Source organism: Lactuca saligna, chromosome 9 (genome assembly GCF_052625555.1).
Source record: "Lactuca saligna cultivar CGN05327 chromosome 9, ASM5262555v1, whole genome shotgun sequence".
Taxonomy (NCBI): domain Eukaryota; kingdom Viridiplantae; phylum Streptophyta; class Magnoliopsida; order Asterales; family Asteraceae; genus Lactuca; species Lactuca saligna.
Genome location: NC_136425.1, coordinates 184,466,987 through 184,472,967, shown reverse-complemented (window position 1 = coordinate 184,472,967; position 5,981 = coordinate 184,466,987). Strand labels below are relative to the sequence as shown.

At 38.0% G+C, this 5,981-nt stretch overlaps 1 pseudogene; it reads right to left on the bottom strand.

Moving 5' to 3' along the window:
- Positions 1-2,459: 2,459 nt before the first annotated feature.
- On the bottom strand, positions 2,460-4,810 carry LOC145018190 (L-type lectin-domain containing receptor kinase IX.1 pseudogene; annotated as a pseudogene).
- Positions 4,811-5,981: the final 1,171 nt, after the last annotated feature.

Genomic DNA, 5,981 nt, shown 5'->3' with positions numbered 1-5,981 from the left:
CTTTAGCACCACAAGTTTATCTAGCACTATCGGATTGAGCAACATCTGCACCAATTAACTCAATAATTTCGCATAAAATACATTGATGGTTCCAAGTTCTACCGGATACTAATGTGCATAGAGTAGAACCAATTACCAATCAAAGATAAAACTATTACACTTTATAATAGAAAGATATGGACTCATAATATGAATTTTTGTTTATAAACATGAAGGACATCTTTTTTCTCTTATTAATCAATGTATAATTACCATCAGAAGTCGTCATTGGCTTTCATCCTCCTGCTCTTTACTCAGTTTACTTGATCCTTTAATGATCCTCTTATGGCAATCCCCTGTCTAGCTATGTTTTTTGAAGTAATCTAAATGCCGCTTTCCAAAACAGATAACCCAATTTCAATTATGTGCCAACTGCAATTTTAATCAAATAATATACAACTCAATTTCGAACTTCATAGAAAGTAAATGAATATAGATTTTCATCAAACACTTGGTGGACAGTGAGATTATGTATGCCCCAAAACCTGCAAGTAAGGTCTCAATGTAAATGGAAACAAAATTTGATTTTGATATTTTTCTATATCATGATATTATTAGCCTTGTAAATTATAATCTAAGAACACCCTTTTAACTATTATTTCATTCTTTTCATTTTCCAAAATAAAAAAAAAAAAAATAGTAAATAAAAAGCCCAACAACAACAACACATTCTTGGAAACAAAATATAAATGAAATAAAACTCTTATAAAACAATTATAAATGAAATAAAACATTTAAGAGGAAAAGCCTTTCTACACGTACTATAGTAGTCAAAATCAATTGAAGTATGTTCATTAGAAGCATGTCCATTTTCTTAACTTTCATTCTTCCATCCATCTACTTTCCCATTTGCCCATTGTTGTAACTCTACGGAAACATGATACAATTTCAATGAACCGCAAGAAAATGCACCAAAGTTGATAAAGGTCTAAAATAAACAAATCAAGAAAGAAATGCAGAAATTAAGGAAGTCAAGTAGCGAAATCGAGAAAAAAAATGTTGAAATTAACATGATACAGATTCAATAAAAGGCAACAGGCATCCGATGTACGTCGATATTGGTTTAGGTTGCGATTCACTTTAAGGGGTTGCAATTCTCGAGGGTGATCTATTTCTGAATGTGGCGAGGGTGTCCGTTAGCCTCCTTTTTCAGTCTTCATCTTTCTCAACCTTTTATGCCTGGAATTGAATCCGAAGAAGCGACCATTGTAGAGTGATTTCCGTGAAATTGACAAAAAAATATATAATTCATCAAATCCCAATGATTAAAAGAGGAACACAAATCTTGACCACCCGATGTTAAGAGGAATTGAAATTGCAATTAAAAGAACTAAAGAAATTACTTGGTGTCCTTGTCGTTAGGGATCTGCTTGGATTAATATCTAATGCTTGGATTAATATCTAATTGGATTAACATCTCTCGCCGATATCAGTTGAATACGGAGTACTTTGTGCTGTAGCCTTGAACTTGCAACAAATTTCAACTAAATCAAACAGTCTGTCGTAAACGGGAAAGAAAAGGTCCGAGGGAGTTGAGGGTCTTTCTTATACTATAATCAAAGAAACCTTTATACACATGGGGTGTTTGAGATTGCGTTTGAAAAGTGCTTATTGAGTTATTGGCTTTTTGAAAAGCTAATAAGTCAAAAAAAAAAAAAAAAAAAAGTGTTTGGCAAACTCAAAAGCACTTTCGGAATAGCGTTTCCATAAGCATCAATAAACACTTTTTAGTAAGCATGTAAAACGTGGCTTTTTTAAACCGCTTATGGCTTTTCAACTAAAATAACTTCAAAAAGCACTTTTTAAGCAATACACTTTTTAACTTATTGACTTATTTGGTTTTTCACTATAAAAATTTATCCAAACACTTTTTAAAAAACTCATTTTACCATCAGTATAAGCAAATAAACACTTCTATCTAAAAACATTTTTAGAGTTCGAAAAGCACTCCGAAACACCCCCACAATCGCATAGCCAAGAGACAAATAAGGGGGAGATCGGGGAGGAGTTATAGAGAAGCGAAACGTGGGTGGTAGGGGAGTCATTGACAGGAAGCGCAGAGAACTGCCGCAAAACTGTAAATGGTGAGTTATTACAGTTGTGATTGAAATTTGGGGGAGCTTGAACGGATGTGATCTTCAAAACGGTAATTTTCTACTGACCGACAACAATAGTATAAAGAATAGGAACCTATAACAGTACGACTTGTATAAGAAAATTGGCTAATAGAAAGAATGACATATATTTGTTACAAAACAATTGGCGAACAGAAATAAAGCTGGAGAGAGCCAATTATATAATATATATTGCATTTATATCACTCTCAATGAACACGCACACCCCCACAAACATACACACACAGATAGATAGTGTCGTTTAAGGCTTTTTCAATATATATTGACAGCTTTTGTTTTGGTTAGTTTTATACAAATTATCGACTTATATATAAATAAGTTTTGATTACATAAAACAAATACAATTGGAGTCTATTTTTTATTTTCGCAAGGGACCTTCAAAATCAAACATCTGTTTCTGTTTCTAACGACAATATTAATCACTAGATTACACAAAAATACCACAATAGTTATAATAATGCTAAGACCACTAGACGTAAGCTTGGTTTTTGATATTAGGAACGACCTTTGTCAAATTTGTTGCTTCATGATGATTGGGTTTTGACGATGGATGCATCGCTATATGAAGAAGAAATGGGCGAAGACACATAAGAGGCCACTGGCATCTTTGAGGGGAGTATAGGTAGGGATGCTTCTGAGTTTAGTACTTGAATTGCTTGTCTCATTGATGGACGAAAATCAGAGTCAGGGTGCACACACCATAACCCAAGGATCATCAACCGCTTTACTTCTTCTTCCTCAAAATCTAACCCTAAACCTGGATCAACCGCTTCCAAAAGTGTCCCGCTCCCATAGAGCTCCCAAACCCATTGTACTAATCTTATTTGTTTTTCCGGAACAAAGTACTCAATGGGTTTTCGCCCACAAGCTATTTCCAGTGCAACAACTCCAAAGCTGAATACATCAGATTCTTTGGTTGCTTTCCCAGTTACTACACATTCTGGAGCCATGTAACCCAAGGTTCCAGCCAACATTGTTGTCTGTGAGCCTTTCTCGTGGTCCACCAACTTAGCTAACCCAAAGTCGCCAAGCTTAGCATTGAAATTTGAGTCCAACATCACATTACTCGATTTGATATCTCTATGCAAAACACATTGCTCCCATTCTTCATGTAGATACATTAAAGCAGCGGCAAGCCCACGGGCTATTTTATACCTTGTCCCCCATGTCAACAAGCTTTTTGCCTTAAAGAGATGTGAATCTAAACTTCCATTTTCCATAAACTCATAAACAAGGAGGAGCACACCTTTCTCGTGGCACCAACCTATGAGTTGGACAAGGTTTCTGTGCCTCAATCGGCTTATGATCTTTACTTCCGATGCATACTCCTTGATCCCCTGTTTGGAACTCTTTGACACCCTTTTCACTGCGATATACGTGTTGGAATCTTTCAAGAAACCTCTGTAAACCCCACCAAAACCTCCTTCACCAAGCTTCTCATTCTCGGAAAATTCACTTGTCGAATGAGTTAATTCTTGGTAAGAAAATCTTTTTGCTCCGGTGCCTATTTCGAATTCATAGTTCATATCAATATCAAATCCGAGTTCATTATCTTCATCTTTCAGACTTTTCTTTTTCTTCCACCTCCATAGCACAAAGGCAAGCACAGCAAACAAAGCAACTGCAACCACTAATGGAATTACCAATCGCACCATGCTGTTGTTGTGATCCACTGGATCTTGGCTGGGGTTCGAGGTCATGTTCGGGTTCGGGTGGGGGCGCAGGCTCACTGTTGGGTGTGGGTTTGTTGACATTGTCTTGTTTTCATCAACCTGTAAATCAGAACTCGTGAAACTCCAAGATTTTACGTTATTTTTCTCAAATAAATCTCCAGTTGCAGCTGAAAACCCGAAAATAACCCATTCTGGCAACTCATTCCTGAGATCAACTGTGTACACAAGCGGCTTATCATCTTTAAAACCAGTGAAAGAAACGCTAAGATTTTTTGAAACAGAATCATATGTTATCCAAGCTTGACACACCTCCCCACCAGTTATATTACTACGCCAATCATGATGCCTAACAGAAGTAAGAGAACTAATACTGATACCTACATGGTCACCTACTGGGTCCCAACCATCATCAAAATAAGTATCGAACTCTACTGCAACAAACGGGTTTGTGGCAACAATGGTTGTTGCGTTGACCGGAAGCCCCATGGCACCACCGCGACATATAACGGAATTATTCTCTGCCAGGAAGAAGGTGAGGCCATCAGCATAAATTGAATCCCCATATGAATCAATCTGGAAGGTGAAATTGGTAGAGAAGCTTGCAAGCTCTTTTGATCTGTTGTCCCAAAGATGAAATGGTTTGATGTATGTAGCCCTGCCTGCTTTCTGACTGCGAATAGAACCAATTCCATCTGGGGTCACCTGAATTCCACTGTCGGAGATATAAGCTCCATCGCCTTCTGTTCTTATGTCCAGGTTCTGATTCTCTGGACGGATATTTGGCAAATTAAAGGTAATTGAAGCTGCATTAGGGATCAAAACCAGCAGGATGTATGTAATCAGATGGCTTCTTGACCTTGAGACGACCATGACCTTGGAAACTTGCTACAAAAGTTGTTCTTGGCAATTAAAGAAATATGCATGAATGAGGAAGTGTGCTAGCAGCTTGCCTATACCAGCGCAATAGAGAATACTTTTGAAAATGAGTATTGACTGGGTCGGATCCAGTCTATAAAGAGGGGGGCCTATCAGGTCTTGATATTCAATACGTAGTAGGTGTAAGGAGAAAGAACAGTGAGACAGAAAAAGAACCATAATAATGACGGACTCTGATAAAAACCCACTAAAGGTATATTCCAGGAAAAAGAATCGTATGACAGCTACCAATATGGGGCAATTGAATTCTATTTTTGGGAATTGGCTGAATCCACTAGGCCAAATCAATTAAATGGCAATTGGCTGGAGTTACCCAAATCAAGGGGTGGTTATCAAAGGAAGTGGGAGGAATTACCATACGTAACCTTAGCAGCTGCCATATTTAATATTAAGAATAGAGTATTATAAATAATAGGTTTGCTTATTAGTTGAGTATCACATATTACTCATATTTATCTTTTCCTGTAATTGGAGACCTTGCCCCTCTCGAATCGGGCCATTTCTAATAAAAAGCTAGCCTACCTCTATTCTTAACAACCCTGTTCATATCATTTGGTTCCATTGCCGGGAAATAACATGGTGCAAACCCGGAATAGCGACAACAACCCACCCGATCCCATTGCCACTCAATTGGCTGCCATAGCAGCAAAGCTGGAATCAATTGAAACAATGAAGGAAGATATAGCAGCCCTGAAAAAGCGGGAATGGTCCAGCGGGAGCAAGAACGACGAGGGGGAAAGCAGTTGGAGGGGTCGAATGCCACATAAACCCTACAACAAAATTGATTTCCCAACTTTTAGTAGCGGAGACCCACGTGGATGGTTGCTGAAAGCCGAAAAATACTTCAGGTACTATCAGATCCCGGATGAAGAAAAGGTGGAGATAGCTTCAATGCACTTAGAAGGAGATGCCTTGGACCTCTATTCATGGTTATCTGATGATCGTCCGATCACCTTCTGGGAAGAATTGGTCCAGGTATTTACAAGAAATTTTGGCCCTGCTGAGTTTCAGAACCCTGATGAGTTCCTATGCAGCATTAAACAAACTGGTACAGTACAAGAGTATCGGCAGGAGTTCGCTAAGAGAACCTCTCGGGTTTCAAATTGGCCAGATCACTGTCTTTTAGGAGTATTCCTAAATGGCCTAAAAGATGAACTAAAATCAGATTTACGAATTCACAAACCCCGTACGGTATATA